We start from the raw sequence: 27019 nt of genomic DNA, 5'->3' as shown, positions 1-27019 counted from the left end.
TTGTAATGTGGCACCCTGTAACTGGTAGAACAGTAGGGAACATGGATTGCTAGCATGGCAGTTAATGGCTACCTAATTAGCTGCGGTATACTTCTTGATAAGTGACGATTAGATGTATAAAGAGAGGAAGAAATAAAAAAGAAAGGATTTGTTCTTTGTTGTAGAAAGCTGGTCGCCACATTTGGTGGAGACACATGTTACACACTCTCTCTTTCCCTACTCATCAAAACGTTCATCCTCCTTAGCCCCAATGAACACTTTCAAAACACACTCTTGTAGCATGCAACCACAATAGGATCCTACAACAAAGTACACAGAACAAAACTCAACGCACAATCTCATCATAAGCAAAACTAGCAAGAGCATAATCATCATTACACAACATGAGTAGGGCAACATCTCCACACTCGCATCCTGGCTCACTTCATTACAAAGATGTCAATATGAATCTAGAGTTCCCACAAGAATCTCAACAAACTACGATGGAACAAATGTTTCAAGCAATCTCTTCTCTGATGCTCCACATTAACCAAACCAACCAAACTTTAATGGCCAATCTTCTTGTTCACAACCAACCACAAAATTGAACCAATCAAAAGGTACAACCTAAACCTTTTGCTTGTCTCAGGGAAGTGGCTATATGTATATCCTCTACATCATGTGCATGCAAGGCCTATTTATAAATATCCTTATCTGTGAATTTTTCCTAAATAAAACATAACCCTTTTCTATTCAATATGTAAAGAACCCCTTTATATTACATCCTTTTGTATGTAAAAAATGTATAACAATGGTATTTTAAAGATACCTTATTTTGAACCCACGTGATGCACACATATATTCATGAGTAACTTACCCAAGTTGTTGGTCTTCCAACCAAGGATGTCTTGAAATGGATTGATCACTTTGAGAATATTTCAGGTTACCATGCCTGGAGTGATGAAAGGAAAACATTAGAAATCGAATCATTTTCTTGGAGGGCATTGCAGCAACATGGTATATGAAATAGCCGATTCAAACCAAAGCCAGTTGGAACATGGTGAAAGATGCCTTAGTGAAAGTTTTTGCACAACAAAATATTATCCAACCTGACTCTCCAACAACTAGGCAACCTCAAGTAAAATCATAATGAGCCAGTCACCCAATTCATACTAAAGCTCAATCAACTCCTTCTGCAAGAGCAGACCCAACAATGCCCAAGGACATGAAGGTTTTCTTCTTATGGCCAAGGCTCATTCACAATGTCTCATGTAGAGTGCGTGACCAAGAACCAACAACATTTCATTAAGCAATATAGATAGCATAGAGAATAGAAGCCAACAGCCAATCAAAGGTGCATAATCCACCACAAACTTCCACATCAACAAAACAAAGCTTTGATCAAGTAGTGCCCATGGATATTGATATTCAAAATGCACAAATGACACATAATAGGCAATCTTATCCATCAAACAATGAAACAAATGGAGTCAATAGAAGATTTCTTCCACTTACTAAGATGACCAAGGCCTCCTAAGTGTTTTTACTGCAACAATTATGGCCATATAAGAAAGAATTGCAAGAAACTACAAAGGGCACAAGTGAAAAATCTCCAAATTCACACAAATGATATAGTAACACACACTTGCAGCAATATAGGAAAACCCTTAAGCGAATGGATGATGAAGGCCAAGCATTCACAACAAGAAATCATAGGAAAGCCGTCAACTCATAAAGTATGCACAATCAAAATTAGAATAAAAGGACAAGAATTAGAAGCAGTAGTAGATACTAGTTGCACTATTTTCACTATAATTTGCACAATCATTTGTAAAAAAGATAAGAACACCAATAACAAAAACACAAGAAGTAACAGTGCTATTTGGAAATAGCAAAAATCTACATCATACAAGGCACATCACCAGCCCACAAATAGAAGTAGGGAAAATCACACATCAGAATGCATTGTACGTTCTCCCCACACAAGTCTTTCAAGTAATACTAGGATTAGATTGGTTACTCAACACACAAGCCATAATTGACTTTAATAAAAAAGAAACTAGAGCAGGTAATCAAACCACCATCCCATTACCTACATTATGCATGCAAGACACAATCACATGCACACAACTACTTAGTAAGACACCACTAATGACACAATCAACACACACAAGAGAACTCTATGAAATCCTTATAGCATAAAAGACATTATTTGATTAAAAATAAACAACCAACAAAATAAACTTGCCTATCTTTCATGAAATAAGAATAGGATCCACACAACCAATAAATATGGCAATGAGAAGAAGGTCACCAAAGGAGAATCAATGCATCCACAATGCGGTCAAAGAGATGCTAGCTAAAGACATAATAATTCCATCCTCCAGTGATTGGACTTCAGAACCCCACCAAGTGAAGAAGGATGATGGCACATATAGCTTTTGCATCGATTTTAGGCCTCTAAGCAATGTTACTTAACATGATTTTTACCCTCTTCCATACCTAGATGACTTACTAGATACATTGGATCACTCTAGATACTTCACCTCTCTTGATTTGGTATCCAAATATTAGCAAATACCATTGGCCCTAGTTGACATACATAAAATAGCCTTTCCCACCACCATAGGCCTATACCAATTTACACACATGCCTTTCATCCTAAGTGATGTAGGTAGTACATTCCAACACATAGGCCATATAATTTTTGGAGATCTCATTGAAAAAAAGGTGATAGAAATTTATTTGGATGACATTCTCATTCATATAGAGAGCTGGAAGAACATAAAGAGGTAATCAAGGAAGTATTGAACACGATACAAAAATACAAACTACAATTGCAACCAAGAAAACACAAAAGGGGATCAACTTGTTTAAAAATTTCAAGTTTCATTATTTTAGAAGTAGGTATCAGAGTAGACCCCGCAAAGATTCATGTTGTCCAACAGTTGTTGTCGAGCACTCAAACAAGGCATCTATCCATCTCATTCCAAAAATCCACTCTAAACCTAATATATGAATGATTGAATTTCACATCCTTTTGTTCACCAAACAAGTCTTACTTTTCTAATACTAGTCAATTAGTAGCAGCCAATGGATAGGTCACATGTTATAGGGGGCAAGGCTTGAGCTGAGAGGCATGTGTGCGCTACGAAGGCGAAGGTAGAGAAAACTACATTATTCCCACCACACTCAAATTCCCAACCAGTTTCGGAACTCCTTGTCAAACTAGTGGGTTCACATATACTAGAGTTAGCAATCAAATTTACAACCAGAAACCTCTTCTAGCCATTGGTGAAGTGATTGTCCAGTGAAATTGGATTTGGTAAAAAGTTTAAAAGTCATTTTTCTATTGGGTAACAATAACACACACCAACACACACTAACACAAATTTTCAAGATATCAGTACTATATTTATCTACCTTATTTTCTCTCACATATGCAAGCATGTCTCTATGGGCTCCCAACCAATTCTCAAACTAGTTGGGAACCATTTTGATCGTGGAGATAGGTCCACTGTAGGAAGTCAATGAGGAAAGGGCAGCAATGTTTTACATTTTTGTGTATATAGGTAGAAGTTAAAAAAATCTAGATTGAGAATTGATGATTCAAGATTAGATTGGGAGTGTTAAAGTTTGTAACTTACAATGATGTACCTATTGAGTAGGTACTAGCTACTTATTACTATAAACTTAAAAATTGTGACTCTTACAAACTTTTGAGTCTTATTGGATTCATGTGCATTTGGTTTGTACAATCTAGTATCACTTTTCTAATTTTCTTTGGGGGGGGGGGGGGGGGGGTGGTGCACCTTATAGAACATGTAGGATACTATGTGAGTTCAATAGAAAGGGTATTTTATTTAGTATCCTTTGAACACATATTATATAGATGATTTCTTATAGGTGCACCTCTCGAGAATTTTGCCTCTTGGTAGAAGCTTAGTCTATGATCCAAATTATATTACACAAGGATGTGATTCTCCATCCAATGCTTTAGTCAAGAAATTGCATAAAGGTATAGGTAAATAAGTATTTATGTAGATACGAGTGAGTTATTTTCCAAATATGCATGGATCTTGGTGTGCTAATTCATCAACCCCTCTCATGGGCCTCTCATATACAACTACCTAATCACTTGGAGAGACAAAAGGCATGGAAACTACCTAGGAATGGCATGAGCTAAATGGGGGAGAGAGAACCTGTCACAACTCTATAGAAACAGAATTTGTATCCTTTTGCATTAATTTGTCTATATAATGATTTATTAAATTTATTTCCTTTGCACTAATTAGATATAAAGAAAAGTGCATTGGAGCTGGCCACTGATGAGTGGTCACAGGTTATGGTGGACCCACGCGGTGGGTTAGAGAAAAGATAGTTCACACTTCCACCTATATGACCCGATTGGGCGCCTGTGACTAGAACTCACGCATATCAGGGTTAGACTCGCACACAGAAAGGATTGATGCCTTGAAGTGTGGGCTAGATCCACCAGAACAGACAGTTACAATCAACAAGATGGCATGATCATGAAATGCTTGTATAATGTGCATGTGTGGGCTGAAAGCTTGAAATGCACATTTCTTTGCATAGAAAAGTCACATGAAGATTCGGATACCATTTTTGCGATGTACACGGAAAAAGCTTTCATATGATACCTATATTGGGGGGGGTCCCTAAATTTTAGGAGATCCCTAAATTTTAGGAGGTCCCTAAATTTTAGGAGCCTCGAATTAGCCTAAAAATGCTAGTCCTAAAAAATAGGGATGTCATTCTAAAAATAGTAAGTTCTGTACTCTGACTGTGCTTACTAAATTTGGTTGTTTCTATTCTTGACAGTATTCAACCCAAAAAGGAAGGCCATAGAGAAGAGACAAGTGTCAAGACACTTGTCACACAAGTTTCCAAGTGTCCCACCACTTGTCACATCTCATGACATGTGGCTGGACACTTGTCTTGTGCTACTCCACTTTCCCCTTTTGTACTAGCTCTTCCCTCTCCTATAAATAAGAGCTCGTTTTTCTTCATTCATCATCATTTTTCTTTGCTGTAAACTCATGAACAGCACCCACAGATAGCGAGAAACTGGCCCCATCCATCCCCATCATCATCTCCCACTTCTCCATTATCAAATTCCTCCATATTCCCTCTTCTATCACTGTTTTTTTTACAAGACAGCAAGCCTGTAAATTCATTACAGCACCTCCTTCTCGAGCTCTTTCTTCCATTTTAGCTACAAGAAGTAAGCCCTATCCATGTACTGCTGATCAACGATGGAGAAAGGCTGAATTTCCCTTTTTCTTCTCTCATATTGTAAAGAAATCAGTTCTTATCATTGCATAATAGATAATGCATGTGTGTTTGTACACCTTTGCATGATCTTGTGAGAGTGAGAATTACTTCTTCTCACTCTCAGGTTGATTGTAACTGAGCTCTTCCCTAAGGGACTTGGGTTGAGCAGAAATACATTCCTTCGGGGGGGGTTGCCCATCTTCAACCCTCAATTTTGTCTCCATTACTTTTACATTTTCATGGCTGTAATTTTGTGAGAAATTTTCATTTTCAGCTTTAAGTGTTCATTCTCTTTTATATTAAATCTCGAAAACAAGCGAATATCATAATTGTTAAGCATACTACGTTGTTCGGGGCGTTTACAGTGGTATCAGAGCTTTGGCTCGGTCCTCACCCCCAACACTGGTAGTGCTTACAACTATAAGTTTGTTTGTTTTCAGCCCTTGCATTGAGTGCTTGAGCATATATTTTTTTTCTTTAGTCTCAATGGATCAATCGAGTGCTATCCTTCAAGCCATTCAAAGTCTTAGAGAGGAGAATCAGCAAATTCGTGAGCAACTTCTCAAACTAGAAAAAGTTGAGAATCCCAAAGAATTCAAGGAAAGAAGCCCCTCTACTTCAAGGAGACAAAGCCATACCAATGAAAGGAGCCGATCAAGAAGTCCAACTACTTCTAAGAGGCAGTCCCATTCTACTTCAAGACAAAGAAAGAGATCGCGTCGAAGCTCATCCTCTTCTTCAAAGTCATCTGGCGCCTATTCTGATGGATCCTCTTCTAGTAATGAAGAGTCACACCCTTCTCGTGGAAGACCTCATCATCGTCAAAGGCGTCGACATTCTTCACCCTCGTCTCCATCTCCATCCCCATCAAGCACTTCATCATCTTCAACCTCAAGATCCGAGCATGGACGAAGGCATAAGAAGAAGAAGAAGACTAAGTCACTATCTCAACTTGAAAAGAAGATCAAGTTCAGTATGTATGATGGTTCCCGAAATCCTGATCTTCTTCTGAAGTTTATTCGTCAATTTCAAATTTTGTATGGTCGTGACAAGTATAAAGAAAAAGAAAAGATTAAGTTTGCAGCTTTACATTTAACCGACTTAGCCCATACTTGGTGGACGGGGTTGGAATATGATCATGCTGCCCCAAAATCATGGCGGTCCTTTGTTCGCCTGATACAAAGCCAATTTCTTCCTGTTCATTTCAAAAGAGATGTAAAAATGGAATGGGATCGGCTTTGGCAAAGGAAAAATGAGTCACTTGGTGACTATACCAAGAGATTTTGGGAGCTACTTTTGAAGGTCCAACATTTCAAGAAGATTAGCAGTTCGGAAAAGCTTAGGAAGTTTCAAGGAGGTTTGCATTTTAAACTTCGTACTGCTCTTAATCATTATCATTGTTCTAGTCTCAGGGAACTCATTGACCATGCTGAGACATGGGAAATGGAGCACAATGGCAACAAATCATTCCAAAAGAATGATAAGAAGAGAGTAGCTGATGATGAGGAGTATTCAGCCCCAGAAGGACAAAAACAGTCACAAAAGCAGCCATCAAATCAAAAGAAGATGAAGCACTATGCACCTCCTAATGCTCCTCAATTTCGCTCCAATCTATACCCACAAGCAAAGCAACTTTCCGAAGAAGAAAAGCAACGCTTCATGAAAGAAGGAAAGTGCTTTAAATGTGGACAAACAGGCCACATAGCGAAGCAATGTCCAAACAAGGGACAAAGCAAGGTTTCTGACAACAAGCCTAAGTCGCCAGTGAAAATCAATGCTATCAGTGATGTAGTTGCAAACACAACTCACACTCCAGAGACGCGCAAATTATTAAAAGCTTGGGGACAGTTACAAGGTAAGCAAGCACTATTCTTGATAGATCTTGGGGCGAATAAAAATATCATTTCCTTGCAATTAGCTAAAGAGCTTGGATTAAAGAATGAAGAGATGGACACTCCGGCAGAAGTTCGCCAAGCTTTAAATGCTGATGAAGGTGACACAGTGAAGACTGTGATACCCTACATTGGCAAGCTCAAGTTTCAAATTCAAGGCTACAGTGACGAAGATACCTTCTGTATCGGAGACCTTGATGGTTGCGATGTGATTCTTGGCATGCCCTGGAATCATAGAGTAGATTCAACCATCTTCTCTCAGAAAAAGAAGGTAGAACTCACCAACAAAGGCAAGAATGGTGGACCCACGCGGTGGGTTAGAGAAAAGATAGTTCACACTTCCACCTATATGACCCGATTGGGCGCCTGTGACTAGAACTCACGCATATCAGGGTTAGACTCGCACACAGAAAGGATTGATGCCTTGAAGTGTGGGCTAGATCCACCAGAACAGACAGTTACAATCAACAAGATGGCATGATCATGAAATGCTTGTATAATGTGCATGTGTGGGCTGAAAGCTTGAAATGCACATTTCTTTGCATAGGAAAGTCACATGAAGATTCGGATACCATTTTTGCGATGTACACGGAAAAAGCTTTCATATGATACCCATATTGGGGGGGTCCCTAAATTTTAGGAGATCCCTAAATTTTAGGAGGTCCCTAAATTTTAGGAGCCTCGAATTAGCCTAAAAATGCTAGTCCTAAAAATAGGGATGTCATTCTAAAAATAGTAAGTTCTGTACTCTGACTGTGCTTACTAAATTTGGTTGTTTCTATTCTTGACAGTATTCAACCCAAAAAGAAAGGCCATAGAGAAGAGACAAGTGTCAAGACACTTGTCACACAAGTTTCCAAGTGTCCCACCACTTGTCACATCTCATGACATGTGGCTGGACACTTGTCTTGTGCTACTCCACTTTCCCCTTTTGTACTAGCTCTCCCCTCTCCTATAAATAAGAGCTCGTTTTTCTTCATTCATCATCATTTTTCTTTGCTGTAAACTCATGAACAGCACCCACAGATAGCCAGAAACTGGCCCCATCCATCCCCATCATCATCCCCCACTTCTCCATGATCAAATTCCTCCATATTCCCTCTTCTATCACTGTTTTTTTTACAAGACAGCAAGCCTGTAAATTCATTACAGCACCTCCTTCTCGAGCTCTTTCTTCCATTTTAGCTACAAGAAGTAAGCCCTATCCATGTACTGCTGATCAACGATGGAGAAAGGCTGAATTTCCCTTTTTCTTCTCTCATATTGTAAAGAAATCAGTTCTTATCATTGCATAATAGATAATGCATGTGTGTTTGTACATCTTTGCATGATCTTGTGAGAATGAGAATTACTTCTTCTCACTCTCAGGTTGATTGTAACTGAGCTCTTCCCTAAGGGACTTGGGTTGAGCAGAAATACATTCCTTCGGGGGGGGTTGCCCATCTTCAACCCTCAATTTTGTCTCCATTACTTTTACATTTTCATGGCTGTAATTTTGTGAGCAATTTTCATTTTCAGCTTTAAGTGTTCATTCTCTTTTATATTAAATCTCGAAAACAAGCGAATATCATAATTGTTAAGCATACTACGTTGTTCGGGGCATTTACAGAACCAAGTCTAAGTATTGACTCCCCTCTCCCCATCCCACACCCCCCTTTGTAGCCGCCCCTCCCCCCCAAAAGTATACTTCTAAAAATTTTCAAATTAGAAAACTCCTATGTAAATTTTACATGAAATAAATATTTAAACCTCTTCTATCATTGGAAAATTGTAAGTCAATATAATAAAAATACCCTTTCTTTTGAACTCACGCAGTACATTATATGTACCCCCCCAAGGACTAGTTGTTTCAGCTAGGAAGTAGTCTTCCATTGTCTTTATCCAGACTTCTACCTCCATTTCCACCTCTCCATTTTTCCCCAAACTCATGATGTTAGACCTACTTGAGGAGAAAATTCTTCTCTTGAACTTTGAGAGGATTTGGAGAAGATGTGAAGCCCTCGGTCTAGAAATGCACAAAGTTAACTTTTTGTGTAACTTATTTAAGTCCTCATTCATGTTTTAATACAATCCTAATGAACGATACAATGAAATAATATCAATGAACTTAATTTGGAAATAAAATATGGTTCATCTTTATTGTGCATCAATTTCCATGGGCAAATGTAAGTACATCAAGGTAGAGATTTTTTCAAAACCATATTAGGATTTTTGGTTACAATGGTTTTAATTGTGGAATTCCAATACATCAATAACTTTGTAGGCTACAAGCTTAGTAAATATATTTAAGATTATGTACTTAAGGAGAAGATATAGAAATCCATCTTTACAATAACTATGGAGTACCCTTAAATGGCAACATTCTCAACTAGGATAATATGGAGCACTTGGTCCTAGATATAGCAATTCTAATGAATCTACTCTCCACCTATATTGAGAGTAGGATTTAGGTGTGATTCTTTCAAGACCAATAACTTGATGACTTTAAGGTCTTCCATCTACTTGTTCCTTCAAAGTAAATTGGTATTTATGAAGCAGTAAACTCTACCTCATGTCCATCATCGCTCCCAATACAGTGATGAACATACACTCCAAGAGTCTCATGAAGAGATCCCACCAATCAAAGTCAAGAGAATGCATTGTTGGAGGTAAACATTTCCTAGAATACAAAGAATTTCTACTTATCTTTGTCATTTTGAAAAGACATCCCTCCATTTGTTAAATGCCAAATCATTTTTGCACTCAAATTTTCCTTAGACAAGGTTATAAACAATTCTTCCTATACATAAGTTTACTCTAGTTATGGACCACAAAAGTCTCAAATGGATCTTTACTTAGCCAGATTTTAACATGAGATAGTGGTGATCGATTGAAATCTTGTAGGAATATGACTTTGAAATCAAGTACAAACTAGGAAAAGAGAATGTACTTATGGACACCTTAAGCCACAAAGCATTCCTCAATGCACTCATCTCCGGAGAACCTACAAGATTAGAATCCCTAGCAATCATCATGTCAATGCCAAGCAATCCTATCCTCCAAATGGCAAAGAAGAAGCATCCCTGTGATTTTAGAATCTTCAATTTCATGCTCTTGAGGAACACTTGACACCATTCGATTTGTGTACTCGGAAGTTTTCTTTTGTTAGAATAGTTCTAGCATGCTTTGAGCAATCCTTAGAAATATGTGAAAGGCCAAGGACAACTAGGACATGGCTATGGCAATAGTCACTGTAGGTCCTTCCACTCCTAGAGAGAGAGAGAGAGAGAGAGAGAGAGAGAGAGAGAGAGAGAGAGAGAGAGAGAGAGAGAGAGAGAGAGAGAGAGAGAGAGAGAGAGAGAGAGAGAGAGAGAGAGAGAGAGAGAGAGAGAGAGAGAGAGAGAGAGAGAGAGAGAGAGAGAGAGAGAGAGAGAGAGAGAGAGAGAGAGAGAGAGAGAGAGAGAGAGAGAGAGAGAGAGATGTGTGTGTGTGTGTGTGTGCGTGCATGCGTGCATATACTTGGGATAGTCCACTTTTGGTCTTCCTCGCCTTAAGATATAAAAAATAGTTTGCATGTAAAAAAAGCCATTACAATTTGATATCACACAATATAAAGCATATTATGAATATATTAATAATTATAAATGATAAAAAAATACATTCAATTGTAGGATTTTACTTTGCAAGGTCTTATCTTACATTTTTTTGAACATGTTAATTGATAACTTCTCACATTGTGCTTGCTCAAGCAAATGTTTCTCGTATAGTCTTGCATTCTTTAGATGTAGACACTCCTCACTAGACTTCCATCTTACTTGACTTACTTATTGCCCATCAACAATGGGTTTTTCATATACATGTTGAGAATAGACAAATGATGTATGCTCCAAGAGGAGCTGTCCTGAATCCCATATGCACAGTGAGGAGAGTGGAACAACTCAAAGCCTATAAAGCATTGTACTTGACTATGAAATGAACACAATATCATGATGCTTGGTACTTTCAGTTAAGTGTCTTATCATTGTCAATTCTACACAAGATTGTGTTTATGAGTCCAAGCTAATCTATCTTGGAACCTAATTCACTTGTGTCATAGTTTGTCTCTACTTGTCCATGTCATTATGAACTTGGTTTACATCTTTGATCCACCATAGCTTGTGTCATATCCTAGATCCACATCATTTAACATGGTATCAGAGCCCAGTTGGGCATGGCACAACTCACACTCTGAATCTCTAGTCTCCCTTCATCTCTGGTGATCTCTAACCAGCCCACATTCAGCTCATATCTTCAGTTTCAACTTCAAATCTCAGTTGGACCTTGTGGCAGCCATAGCCAGCAGCACCCTATCATCTTGAAGCTCATGTATCTCACTCCACATACCAAATCTCTCTGAGTTTCCTTCTGGAAAGTTGTTCTCCACCTCACAAAGCTTCCCTGTATCACATCAATCCATGAGATTTGTCTATCTGGACCTCAGCATTGTCACTATTGTCAGTTGCTGCCATAGCCCCAGTTTGTGGCTTGCAGGACATACCTCACTTTGAGCTCTCATATCTCTCAAACCAGGCAATATTTCAGTGTGCTTTCTTTAGGAGGATTGTTCTTCTACTCAAGGAGCTTCTGCCTATCACATCTAAGCCTAACGTTGGATACCTACAAGCCTGGCATTGCTAAAATTCGACGTCGCTGCCATATCTGCGCCTGGTTACGTTTCGCTGATCTGCGCGCGGACTGCAGTACACGATCTTGATGATTATCACGGGGCTCTTGTAGAGCATGGAGTAAGCTACATTTCCATAAAAAAAGTTTCCAAAGTGATCAACTCTAGCTCTAGATATCTGGAAAAAACCAGGCCTGGGTCAAAACCCTAATCCAGGAAGCCATAGCCATCAAGGTGCAAGCTCATTTTTCCTTCAATTTCTCATTCCTTTCAACTGAGGGCACACACTGCCACTCTTATCTGAGTATGAACTCAGTTCCCAGCAAGATTAACACTTCAAATCAACAAGCAAGAAGAAGATCAAGCACCGACATTCAATATAAGCTCAAGAATAGTATCTATTGATACTCAACTAGTGTCAGTTGACACTAACCTCCTTGTGACACTTCCCAAATCCCCCTTGCTGGTCTTTTCTCAGTTAATTGGAGCTGCTCAACATGGCAGAACTTGAGCAAATAGCAAAATTCAATGGAGAAGGCTTCCATGCCTGGAAGGAAAAGACCATGTATCACCTAATGCGGAAAGACTTGTGGGACCTGTTTGAAGATGATGCAGATAACAAGAAGGAAGATGATGAAGATGGGTTCGTTGAAGAAGAACAGTTCAAATCCAAAGAATGGAAGAAGATGAATAATAAGGCACTAGGCATCATTGCCTGGGGACTAAGTGATGACGTGTTACATCATATATCTGGCATTAGAAATGCTAGAACCGCCTAGGAGGAACTTGATAAAATGTTTGGTACTCAAGCAAAGAATTCAAAGGTAAAACTTCTCATGCAGTTTTATAAACTGGATATCAAAGACAGTGCTTCTATGACCATACACATTAATAAGTTTCAGAGTTTAAAAACTCAACTTGCATCTCTTAAAAAGAATATTGAGGAAGATGAAGCAATAGCCGTACTGCTTGCAAGTGTAAACAAGGATCCATATGAAAATCTTGTGTCCACTTTGAGTAATGTTCCAAGCCTCACACTTAAAGATATTGAGCACTCACTACTCGATGAAGAAGGCAAAGTAAAAACCAAGAATGCAAAAGACAATGTCTCATCATCTAGGGAAAATCTTTTGTACACCAAAGGAGCTGCTGGACCTAAAGGAAGAGGTCGAGGATTCATCAACAACAATAACAAGGATAGGATTACATGTCACTATTGTGGTAAGACTGGCCATGTAGCCAGTGAATGTTTCCACAAGAAGAGAGCCCAACAATTGCAAAGTGATCATCACCAGAACCAATACATGGAAGAAAGAGAAGAAGAAGAATATGCTTCCACTACCATCAACAACTCTGACAGATTGTTTTGAAGAATTTTCATTGTATCTTTCATATGTTTTTCCCACAGTGGATCTTTCTTTTCCTTAGTGAATTTGATTTGTACAACCCTTGCCAAGATGTAAAGTCTCAAGCTTTAACTTGACTAGGCTGCCTATGAGCTAGTCTTCCGGGCCATGTTATCATGAAGGGGGGGGCAAAAGCCAGCAATTGTAGGGACTCATCATTTGAGGGGGGTGTTGAGAAATAGACAAATGATGTATGCTCCAAGAGGAGCTGTCCTGAATCCCATATGCACAGTGAGGAGAGTGGAACAACTCAAAGCCTATAAAGCATTGTACTTGACTATGAAATGAACACAATATCATGATGCTTGGTACTTTCAGTTAAGTGTCTTGTCATTGTCAATTCTACACAAGATTGTGTTTATGAGTCCAAGCTAATCTATCTTGGAACCTAAGTCACTTGTGTAATAGTTTGTCTCTACTTGTCCATGTCACTATGAACTTGGTTTACATCTTTGATCCACCATAGCTTGTGTCATGTCCTAGATCCACATCATTTACACGCTTCTCTATAGTGTCAATTTTGAGCTGAAGTGTGTAATCTGTTCCCTTTTTCCATGAGCAACCTAATACATCAAGCCTTTTTTGGAGTAGAATCATCTACTGGTATAACTAGCTCAAAGAATGGAAATTTACTAAACCAATCTAGCTGAAATGTACGTTTTGCAAGGCTCCAAATTCTTTTATTTTTCTTCTCACAAGCTTGTGTGCTTTTCAAGGAACTTAACATCTCTTCATCATTTGTTTGTATAGATTGACATGGAGCATTTTTTACAGTTGGTGTAACTTGTGTTTTAACTACTCTAACACTAGTAATGGCACAAATTTGTTAATCTCTTGCTGTTTGATATGGTGTTTCAGTCTCATTATTTGCTTCATTTCCAAGAATAGATGTACCTGGTCGATTTGTTCATGTCCGTGAATCATTAATAACATTTATGGTTGCAGGGGCATTTATTGGACGACTGAAAATGCTGCAATATCTTCCTTTGAAACCTCACAAATTTTTCGTTTCTTTAATCTACCCATGCCTGCAAAAAAACACACAAAACAATACCTAAGATTTTTTTCCTTCACAATGCTACTACAAAATTATATAAACTTTTAAAGAATACCAGTTGCACACAAATCCAAATATATTTGAAAATCAAAGAAACATACAAACCATTACCACTTAACTACAACTCACAAAAGATTGGTTTCAAGCTTTTAGATCAAAGCAACTTGTTTACAAGAAACGTGTGTGAAACAACACACATGTGCACACACACATATTATCACATTTTATAAACGTATAAACCATTACCAACTTAACCACGACCCATAAAAGATTGGTTTCAAGCCTTTAGATTAAATCACATTGTTTTCAACAAGGAACATCACCCTTAAATGTGTGCACATACACGTTCTTGTGCATTTTGTACCAATCGCACATAAAACCAAATATAACTTGAACTTGAAAGAAACATATAGACCATTACCAACTTAACTATGATCCATAAAAGATTGGTTTCAAGATTTTAGATTAAAGCATCTTATTTGCAAGGAATAACACATATATGCATGTACACATATATTGTTGCACATGTTAAAAAACCTTACCAAATAATGACACTAATTCAATGGAGATAAAATGCGATATGGTTAATCATTTGATATCCAAGTTTATCATGGAATTAATTGCAAAGTAGCTATCAAAGGTTCATAAAAATCTCTCAGTGGTTCTAGTGACTATGAAATTTTCTAAGTGTTACATTTATTAAGTGCAAGATATGATTATTCGCACTCATAAACCTCGTGTATGCATTAGAATACTCACTAGTGTTTCACATTATGATAAGCATTGTGATCTATGATGTAAATATCAAGATATGATTATTCGCACTCATAAACCTTGTGTATGCATTAGAATACTCACTAGTGTTTCACATTTGCTAACTAGAAACAATTTATAGATATAAAATCTTCACCATGATATAAAACATGACACAACAAAAATAATGACATTCAAAACTTAAAAAAACTATCAATTATACAAAACAAATCGTGAATGAGATAGACAAGAAATATTGGAATAATTACTCATTAAAATTAAAATCACTTAACTAACTTAATCTATAGGCACAAATTACCAATCCCATTCCATGGAGTATAGAGTTTTACAAAGTTGCCAATCTTTTCAAGACATGTTTGGATTCACAAGTCATGGAAACTCCAAAAACTGATAGATTGTTTTACAAAATTCAAGTAGAGATTGTAAGAGTCGAGTTACTCAAAAGGGGTGAGCTAAGATAGGACCAAGCTCTACAAGGGGTCTCTATGCCTTTGCAGGATCAATCCCACACTCTACCCTCAAAAAGTCATCGATGTCTGCAAAAGATATACGTGTAGCCCTATCATCTACCAACACATGATCACTTGCCTTTAACTCTATCAAACGCATGATCACTTCATCTAGGTCATCCCTTGGCTTCTTGCACAACCACAAGTTTTGGTCTAGGCACCAAAACTCAACAAAATAGATGATGAGCCACCCAATTGCATACACATTTGACTCCTTACTATAGGTAGATAGACTGGCATACTGGGTCGTAGATCTCAAGTGCACTCCAAGGTCTTCTTCTCCTTTCCACAACTCTCCTTTCCATTGACACTCATCTATGAGGTGCATGGGATCATTTGGACCACCACAGTTGATTCCTAAACTTGTAATGCCTGAAATGAGCTTTAGATCCCAGTCTATGATGCCAACCCTAGAGATGTTCTCTTTGGTAAAGTCTAGTACCATGTTCTTAGCATGCAATTTTGAATGGATGATGCTGACACTATGCACGGCCTTCACCCCATCCATTAGTGCATGAATAATGTTTGGCATATTATTGATAATGCCCACAATCCTAGCTTTCTCCTTTGCATTGGGCACCTTGCCAGGATTAGGGTTGAATCCCATTGATGGCTTGCACAAGCGCTTAATTGTTCTTCTATATCTACATTTCTTGAAAGGACCCCACATCAATACATCATTCAATGTATCACCATTGAATAAGGGGAAGACCGTAACCCAAGGGGGCTCAAAAGTGAAGGCAATGCATCGCACAATCAATGCATTGACCTTTTGCATCCCACGCTCCACTTGAAACTGTTGTAACTTGGCATTATTAGATCTCTTGTATATTTTGGCACAAAATTTCAAATTTGAAGGAAAATGATTGATATTATCTATTGTGGCTTCCACACATTGCCCAAAGGAGCCTTCATTGATGTCTCCGCATGGCTTGATTGCATAAAAAGGAATGCCAATTGTTGGCGCACATTGGTGATTCCTCAATGTCTGCCACATAGTTCTTGCCCCCGATGGATCATCTTGTTGTCTTGTGGAACCTGGACTAGGACTTGCACCTATTGTGGTCTTCAAACACTTTGGTAGAGACAAGGCACTAAACAAGTCCTTCGACCACTTTGAACGTGCCACCTCCTCTCTCCACTTTGTGTTCCACAAGGCCAACTTCTCATTTGATACAAATGATGGTGCTAACTCCCTAAGATCTTCAAGCATCTTAGGTGTGTTTCCAAGCAATGTGCGACAAAGATGCAAGTTTTTCTCAAGATCCATGACTGCATCAACAACTAAGTTGAAAGCCCTTGTTGTTGCAACATTAGCTATACATGCTCGATAGCAAAAGTTGACAAAGGCAACATCATTGCTATTAATGAATGATATTTGCTCTTCTGTACTGGATGATATGGCCTCTATCAAGCAAATGCGGAGTGCTTTGGCAACGTTAAGAGCCATCTCAACAAGGCCAATTTCTCCCAATTTGTGACAAAGGAAAAAAAGTATATAAGTATGGCACCCAAGACCTTGCATCCCAATCGTAAGTTAGATTGCATCACTTGAATATAAACATTTGATTTGCAATCCTTGATTAAAAACAAAATTACATGATATCAATCTTGGGTCATACTAGTGTTGTATATAGACTAATTGAGTTAAAATTGCACGATATCATTTAGACATTGAACAATTAAGATGCAACATAGATTGCATCAAGTTGTTTTCTCATGAAAGCATAAATACACAAAAAGATTGCTAGAGTTTTAAAGATCTACACACGTGAGGACACATTATGGTTGAGTGTATGACCTAAATGCCCATCCCATCAAGCAACACCAAATAACTAGCGTGTCACGACATTATGTAGATGAAAACACGACCAAATTCCCATCACTTATTTATTCATTTATAGCCCATCAGGACACTATCTAGCCGAAAACTCAATCAAGTGCCCATCCATACCCAAGAGGGAAGGGAGCACGTCACAATCAAAATGACACATCTATGCCAAGTTCACGACACAATTCCAAGTCAATTGTGATATACTTGTCTAAACACACTCACTTTTTGACTTCATGACTGAGTGCCTACTTGACAAGCACCTTTCAGCCCTACACACACACACACTCATCACGAGACAAGTATCATGGCATGTATACATCGAATACACGATACATGCCAATCCACGTATCTCACAAGTGACTACAAAATACATATTCACAAAGACTCAAAGATACAAATAATGCAGGGCAAGAGACCCATCTCATGACACATATACATGCTAATCAACAACCCCTTGCCATACACGTGTGTGTGAAGAGTATACACCTTCAGACAGTGAGTGATAGGAGAGGATTGCCTTATCGGTTCTTGTGACATGCATATCCTGAATTTGTAAACATACATGCACACATCGTGACAAGAAAGGACTGTCTCATGACATGCATATGCTGAATTCAAGAATGAATGCCAATCAACAAACCTCTCCTACCACACACAACATACCACCTACTTTCTAATCTTTTTTTAATGGTACTCTTGAAAATAATTGGCACGTGGTAAGGTATCCTACTGTAAACACCACCTTGCATTAGCATTAAGTCCCAATCCAATCCCTATGTGGTTTGCTTCAAAATGCTTGTATGTACTTAAAGTTGTTTCAAGAATCCCTTACCTTTGAACAACCTAGAATGAATTTGTGCTAACAATAATTTTTTAGATTTGTCGCTACCTTAAATGAAATTGGTTGCCAACATAAAGCAAGAAGTGTGAGCTACAATCCCACCTAAGCAAGTCACACCCAAAACACAAATCCTAACGGATATATATATATATATATATATATATAGCCAAATATTTCCTCATAGATAAGGTGAGGTTCATGATTATATGGCTTTGGGCTTGCTAAACAATGTCATAATGCACAATTTAAAGATTGGCACATCCTCACTTGTGCAACTACTTAATTTAGACATTAGGCATATGGTATTTGTATACGTACATTGAAGCACACTACAAGATATAGACCTTATAGCGACGTTTAAAGCGACGAAAATACAAACAACAAAATTTTCCCCCGTCGTCGCAAAAAGCGTCGTTATTGACGACGCCATAGAATCGTCGCTATATGCGTCGCTATATGCGTCGCATTTGCGACGTAAATAGCGACGCATATAGCGACGGTTACAGGGAATTTGCGACGCTGATAGCGACGACAATAGCGACGCGTGCAGTAAATTTGCGACGCAAATAGCGACGGTAACAGAGAATTTTTTTTTTTGTGGCAGGGCAGCAAGCTGCCCTGTTACATATAGCACTATGTGCTGTATGAGAGCCATACAAAATAGTTTCTGCACTGCTGCATACAAAGCGTTTGCAAACAAAAGGAAGGAATGTATACTGAAATCATAAAACTGATAGATGAAATAAATACATGATATCGCATAAAATGCGATTGGTACAATCATAAAACAATATCACTAATACATAGAAAATGTCTACATAGATCGGGCGACTAAAAACTAAAGGTATGTGAGCTCTAAGGATCCAAGGGCGAGCTACAAATCGTCGTCCCCCAAAAGCTCTTCCCGCTGTAAAGGAGCATCAAACGGATTCTGCAGAAAAAGAAACAACATATCAATCCACCATACAATAATGCATTTAAATATCTCATGGTAACTACGGACAAGAAAGATGAGTGACTTACTGGGCCGCCGCGTCTATACAATCGGTCGATCAATGATCTGAGACCGTGCCTCTCTGCATATCGAGTCTCAAGGCCTTGCGGATCGCGATTTGTAATGGAGTGCTGCAAAGAAAACAAAATGCTAACTGTTAGAAACATGATTGTCAGTACAAAGAATATCTTAAAAAAACAAATAAGCAAAACAAAAGAGAAACTTACAAAGTCCTCCAAATATGTCCTGTGGCCGCCACTCCCAAGATGATGTACCGATCCGGCCTCGATTCGTGCCCTCGCCGCCTCCCGTTGCTGACTCCAACGTCCTGGCAAATTTGTAGCCTCCTCCCTCAGTCGGCGCCAGTCGTCTGCATCTAACCACTCGGGCTTTGGAGCCTCACTCTTGATTGCCTTGCGTGCGTTGGATCGTCTATGTGACATGTATGCACGCATGCAATCCATCATCCAGCCCGTAGAGAATCTATCCACTGCGGCTGGCACCGGGAACTCCTCGTGCAAGGATGCTACTATGTACTCCTTGCTCCCCTCCGGTATGTTCCTCCAATGATCCAGGACGTTGTGCCGAAAAACTTGTTGGCATAACTCCCTCATGCAAGCCATCACCCTCCTCCCCTCATCATTCATGATGATGGCTCCTGACCTGCCATCCACTAGGTATCCATAATCCCTAGGAGTGTGCCTTGTATGGGCCCTCTCCCATCTCCGTCCACGCTCCTGGGCATATCCAGGAGACCCCTGAACATCCGGTGTACCGACGGGGGTACCCTCTCCCGGAGTGCCACTCAAAGGGGTGCCACCAGAGGGGCTGCCACCAAAAGGAGTGCCACCAGAGGGGGTGCCACCAAAAGGAGTGCCACCAAAAGGCGTGACATCTGCCGACGGCTGCGCAAAAGCCGGAGTAACTGGAATGGACGTCCCCACAGGTGTGACAAATCCTGGAGGTGACCGAGCTCCAGCTGAACGACGAGACGGAGACACCGCGTCCGTGTCTCCACAGCAGCACCCCCCTGATCCTCCTGCAGTCGCAGTCCCTCCCTCTGGTCCAAGTCGCGAGCGTCGAGATCGTCTGCTCGAAGCTGAAGCATCTGATCGCGCTGAAGCTGATCTAGCAGAGCGCCCTGACGAAGAATGAGACAGCTCCTGATGCCATCATCTCCTGAAACTCCTCATCGCTCATCCCTCGACTCATCCTGAAAATGTCGATACCTGCACAGATAAAAAATAATGTTAGAATAATCAATTTAAACTATACAAAGCACATTAATATAAATCATTTTTGAAAAATCCCTCTTAAAATGCATATCTTATCTACCTTTATGGAAGATCTAAACAACGAATTGAGTAATACAATTCTCCAAGAATGAAGTATTCTATGGTCCCATGTTAATCTCCTGACACAACTCTGCATACACTGGAAGGTCGATAGACATGTCACCACAAAAGAACGAGTCTGCCTCGTTCTCAAAAAATTCTACGACTTCTGTATTTCCATCATTGTTAGCCGATGCGGGCTCCAAGCTTGCGGTGGCCTCCACCCCTTGTAATTTCGATCCCTCTATTTGCATATTTTCTTCATCTATGCCTGGAACATCGCTTTGATCGTATACTCTCGCACCTCGAGGAGTTGAAGGTATAACATACCACCATCGAGGTTGTCGGGGATTTGGATAGAAGATTACCTGTTCACAAACACTTACAAACCGTCTTCAAACCATTGTGATATAAACCATGTCGTATTACAATTAGCAAGCAAATGACTAGTTGTACCTGTTCACAATGTGCCGGCAACACAAAGGTGTCGCGCAAATCCATCCATTTTTTTTCGGAATCTATTTCGAGAAATCCAGATGGACCTCGTCGAACTGTTGCGCCAGCTCCTCCAAGTACCACTTTGAACCACTGCACATCGAATATTATCATGGAGAAGCTACGGTAATCCACCGTAATAATACTTTGCAAATTTCCAAAATACTCCATCTCATCCACAACTGTGTTCGGATCCGTTGCTCGTCGCCGGCTCTCTTGCTCAAACCTTGCCATGACACCACAGTCCATTGTGGAGCGCATTTTGTCAATACGCTCCATCCGAAAATGCCGTCCGCGCGACCATGCTGCACTATATATTTTGTACTGCACATTGAAACACTCAAATTAGATGTAGCAAACAAATTTAGATACGACACATTCTAAACCCCTCATTACCTTTGGACTACATCCCCTCGAGAACTCCCACTCCTCCATTGAGACCTCTGTCCCTTCACTGGATGCTGCGATCAAGGCTCCATGCAACCATCGTGTTGACATAAACCGCGGCATCTCCTCCATGCCTTCGGGATATCGAATCGGTCGGTGACGCGTACTACGTTGGAACTCAGCTCGCGCTTCCTCTCGATCTTGCCTTGCAATCTGGTACTTGGCGAGCCATGTCTCCATGGAGGCATGGTGCAACATACAAAAGCGATTCACCTTCTCTTCCATTGAGGCATCCATTCTTTTTTCTACCCCATTTCCAACCACCACATCTCCAGTCAGCCTGTCATCGTCCTTCAGCGTCCATAGCATTTCATTGTCTGGTTCCACCTTTGGTAGCCATTGTGAGATATGCACTAACGCCTCTGACACCAACCAACCTTCCGCCATGCTACCTTCCGGACGAGCTCGTTGTCGCACAAAGCCTTTCAGGGTTTTCATGAAGCGCTCCAGGAAGAACATCCATCACGTATGGACAGGTCCAGCAATCTCCACTTCATCCACAAGATGCACAGGAAGGTGAACTTGTATCGTGAGCATGCTAGTGGGCAGGTATTTCTCAAAGAGACAGACCGTCTCAACTGCTCCCCGCCTTGCGGATTCAATAGAGGACGTCTTAATCTCTTTCTGTGAGATCCATTGCACCAAAGTCGACAGCTTGTAAATGGCCCCGCGAATTTCTGGAGTTAGGCATCCCGCGATCGCGATCGGTAGGACAAACTGCCACAAATGAGAAAGCATTAAGAATAATGGTCACTTTTCAAATTTCAAAATGTCCACGCTAATTAAAATCCATTCTGTTCACAAACCTGACATATCTTATGCCAATCATGGGATTTTAGCCCAGACATTTGGTCATCTTTAGAAAATGCGGACCTGAGAGAACGCATCATACCCGTCGGAGTGCGGATAGACTTGATTACTTGCTTCACAATGCGCTCTTCTTTGGTAGACAAAACCCAGGGAGCGCGAGGAAGCTGCACTCCCCCTTCAGCACTCGACTGCGGCCAAAGCGCCTCCATCTTACCTACCTCCTTTAAATCCATTCGTGACCCTATAGTGTCTCTCTTTCCTGTGATGTGGTCCCATAGCAAGCTGCCCACATTTTTGAAAATATGCATGGGATCCAACAAGTGGTTGACCTGTAAGTGGGTCCAATATGGCAACTCGTAGAAAACTGAGAACCGTCGCATTCCATTAGGATGTGATTCCGGGTTTACCATTTTCAGCTCGTACCAGCTTGCAGCGTTCATATGTGCTGGAGGTCGTCCAAGAAAACCTTCCCTGAGTTCATGATCCTCCGGCAAGAAAGCGACATGTCCTTGATATACCATCTTCTTCATGGTTCGTGACCTTCGGGAGTCTAACTGTGGCCTACACAATGGACATGCATGATAACCTGAGGTAACGAGACCTGCAAGGCGATCCACGACCTAGTGAATACTTGATTGAATGAAATAAAATATAGATATTACCGGCGAGAACAAAGGTCTGCTCACCTGAGCACTCTCCCAATCCCGGAAAGTCATGCATCGTCCACATGAGAATGGCTCGAATGTTGGCTGACCGCCGACCATCGCGCCTGCTCATATCTTGCACCGTGACCCCCTCCTCCCACAAAATCTTAAGCTCATCGACTAATGGACGAAGATACACGTCCATATTTTTTATTTTGTAGCGGCCCGGGACGAGCAAGCTAAGGATGAGATGTCCTTACTTCGTAGAAAGCCATGGAGGAATGTTGTAGTTGACAAGCACTATAGGCCACACATTGTAAGAAGTCGAGCGCAGACCGAATGGGTTCACACCATCCATGGCGAGACCGAGCCGAAGATTCCTTGGCTCTCGCGCAAAGCCTGGGAAGGTAGAGTCAATGTGGCTCCATGCGCGCGAATCTGCTGATATTCGTTGCACTCCATCCGTAGACCTATTCTGCACATGCCACGTTGTCAAGCTTGCCATGGCAGACGTGCGAAACATGTGGTTTATGCGGGGGATGAGCGGAAAGTGTCTGAGGACTTTTTGAGGGATGGTCTGCCCTTGCAAGTCCTGTCGATACCTGTGAGCACCACACTTTGGACATGTCTCCATAGTCTCGTATTCATCTCGAAACAATATGCAGTCGTTGATACATGCATGGATGTTATTGTAGTCCATGCCAAGCTTCCGTAAAACATGTTGTGTATCATCACGAGACTCAGGCATGGTGTTTGCAGGTGGCAATATATGATATTTCAATAACGTGAAAAAATCATAAAACACCTTGAAAAATCCATCCATGTTTGCAATAATACTGTTAAAAAAAAAAAACAATGAAGTCTGTGTGCAAGATACCTGAATAACTCAGTCACACTCGTATCGCTCCAACCGTATTTTGCTTGCACACTTAAGAGTACAAGCAATGTCTTCAACCGAGATACTCGGCACCCATCATATAATGGTATGGATGCTTCCTCTCTAAGCGGGTCAGATGTCTCAACATCCATGGGAATCAATGCATCGATCATTGCCTCCATCTCAGGCTCCAAGATTGTAGGCAAGTCGGGAAGGTTGTCTGTCTCCTCTGGCATTGACGATATAGATGGGCCTTGCGAGTGGTCGATTGGCTCCTGCAATCCATCCATCACACGTCCACGAACTCTTCTAATTGGCCGCAAAAGGTGCACCCCCCCTTGGGTCGAGACATCACCCCCCTGGATACAAAATTTGCCAACAAGACCCAATCTTATTGTGTATGGTTTTCAATTAGCTTGAGAGTACAATGCATGAAAAATGCTAACTTCAAATTACCGTTTGCTGAAAATCTGCAATCGCCTGATCAATGATCTCAGATTGAAACTCGCCAAATCGTCGTACGTGTTCTATAGACAATCGGCGTTTTCGTCTAATTGCCAACTTGCATTGAGAGCAAGGACATGGGACACGCTGATTAAGATACGACTCGCGGTCTTGAACAATAGGACCTTCTTCGTTTGCCATCTTATCTACATTACAGCAAACGAGGCTTAAATGGATAGCTTTATGGAGATGTACGTCAAGTTGCAAGTTGACCATAAACCTTGCATTGTATATAGTAGTCGAGAGCTTTTCCGATGTTATATCTCGGCCTTGTATCATGCTCAACGATTTGTTTGTCCCGGTAGATAATTTTTTGTTATATCTCGGCTTTGAGTATAAGTAATCCATTTTAAAATTAATGCGCGCCATCTATGAAATTTTATAACTATAGTAATAAAATTTATTTCAATCAATTCTACTCATAGTCATAAGACCTGAGAGAAATCATCCTATACTCAATTTAAGGGTTTCTTCTTCTATAACAATAATTTTGGGTTCATTTTGATGAAGTACGTGGCCGTATGCAAAGCACATTGCATACCATTATCAATACGTATATTATCTTAAATTTTCTTCCCTTCCCTCTCCCTCTCTTTCTCTCCCTCTCCCTCTCTTCCTCTCTTTCTCTCACCCTCTCCCTCACCCTCTCGTTTTCTTTCTCTCCCTCTCTCATTTCCTCCCTTCCCCTCCCTCTCCCTCTCCCTCCCTCTTTCTCCCTCTCCCTCTCCCTCGCTCCCTCTCCCTCCCCCTCCCTCTTTCTCTCCCTCTCTCAAATCCTTCCCCTCCCCCTCCCTCTCCCTCTCCCTCTCCCTCTCCCTCTCCCTCTCCCTCTCTTTCTCTTTTTCTCCCTTTCCCTCTCTATCTCTCTTTCTCTCTCATTTCCTAAACAAGCAAAAAATAAAGTGATTTAAACATCCTCCAAGCAAAAGGGAGAGGGAGAGATACAATGCACTCTCCCTCTCTTTCTCTTTCTATCCCTCTCTCATTTCCTTCCCCTTCCTCTCCCTCTCACTCTCTTTCTCTCTCATTTCCTCTCCTAAACAAGCAAAAAATAAAGTGATTCAAACATTAAACAAGCAAAAGGGAGAGGGAGGGAGAGAGAGAATGCACTCTCCCTCCTTCTCCCTCTCTTTCTCTTTCTCTCCCTCTCCTATTTCCTCCCCCTCCCCCTCCCTCTCCCTCTCCCTCTATTTCTCTTTCTCTTTCTTTCTCTTTCTCTTTCTTTCCCTCTCCCTCTCCCTCTCTTTCTCTCTTACTCTCTCGTTTCCTCTCCTAAACAAGCAAAGAAGAAAGTAATTTAAACATTAAACAAGCAAAAGGGAGAGAGAGAGAGAGAATGCACTCTCCCTCTCTTTCTCTCCCTCTCCCTCTCTTTCTCTCCCTCTCTCTCCCTCTCCCTCTCCTTCTCTTTCTTTTCCTCTCCTAAACAAACAAAAGAGAACGATTTAAACCTTCAACAAGTAAAAGAAAGAGAGAGGGAGACTCACCAATGAGATATGGCGAGCGTGGGCGGCTTCTCTTTGCAACGAGGGCTCCTCCTCTCCTTCGCGAACAACGACGGTGGCGGCGGCGGCGACGGCAGCAAGTCTCTTCCTCCTCTTCTCTCACAAAGCCTTGGCTCTCTCCCTCGCTCTCTCCCTCGCTCTCGCTCTCAAAAGGCGAAGAAAAGAAAATGAAAACGGCGCTCTGGTTTCGGCCGCGCTTTTTTTCCCTGCGGCGTCGCAATTAGCGTCGCTATATGCGTCGCTATTTGCGTCGCATTTGCGACGCATATAGCGATTTGCGACACAAATAGCGACGCATATAGCGACGCCAATTGCGACGCCAATAGCGACACCTATAGCGACGCCGATATCCGCCGTCGCTAATCGGCGTCGCTATTGCCCCATTCCCTTGTAGTGGCAACCAAGTCTTCCTTCTATAAAGCTATATTGAATTCATGCTTCCATTGACATGTCACACTTTCATGGGATGCCTTTGGAGTTAGTATGTGTAGCTATTTTATTCTTTGGCATCTAGTCTCTTTACTAAGATTTCTCATACATGTTGAAGAAAAGGAAGAAACCATCAAAAGTAGAAAGAGAAGATCATTAAGTGTTTCATGCAACCTTGAAAAATTAGTTACAAAACAAGTGTGACAAGAAAATAATCTAACATTCATCTAGATCATCAAAAAATAAAAGTCAATAGCCAAATGTCAAAACCGCCATTATTTCATGGGGAAGATAATGGGGAAGATAACACTTTTAATGGAGCCATCATAAACATGGACTATACTTTTCCTTATTTGCTTACCTAGGAATTAGGATCCTAGCTAGAAAAGAGTGTATGGCTGAACATCCACATAATAAATCCTGCAAACATCAAGCTGAGAAATCAAAGCACAACTGATGAGCTTTTATGGAACGTTGCACACCTGCCTTGAGATACCAATGTAGTGTAGCATTTTCTCATTATCAAAGATTGCATAAAATCTAGCTTTTGCATCTGGCGAACTACAAATTTTTATTAGCCCTTCGTCATTAAGGTATGGAAAAAAATCTAGATCCTTCAAAGGGATCAGCTCTGCAGCAACATTGGCATCCAGTCTCCTATGTGCTGCTGCTTGCCTCATTTTATATACTTCATGAGCCTAGATACCCAAAACAAAACAATAGTCAATTCAATAGTCCTCCGTAGGCATCA

This window comes from Lygodium microphyllum, chromosome 21, assembly GCF_053477565.2.
Source record: "Lygodium microphyllum isolate KBCC chromosome 21, Lygodium_microphyllum_v1.1.10, whole genome shotgun sequence".
Classification (NCBI taxonomy): Eukaryota; Viridiplantae; Streptophyta; class Polypodiopsida; order Schizaeales; family Lygodiaceae; genus Lygodium; species Lygodium microphyllum.
This window is presented reverse-complemented; position numbering follows the sequence as displayed.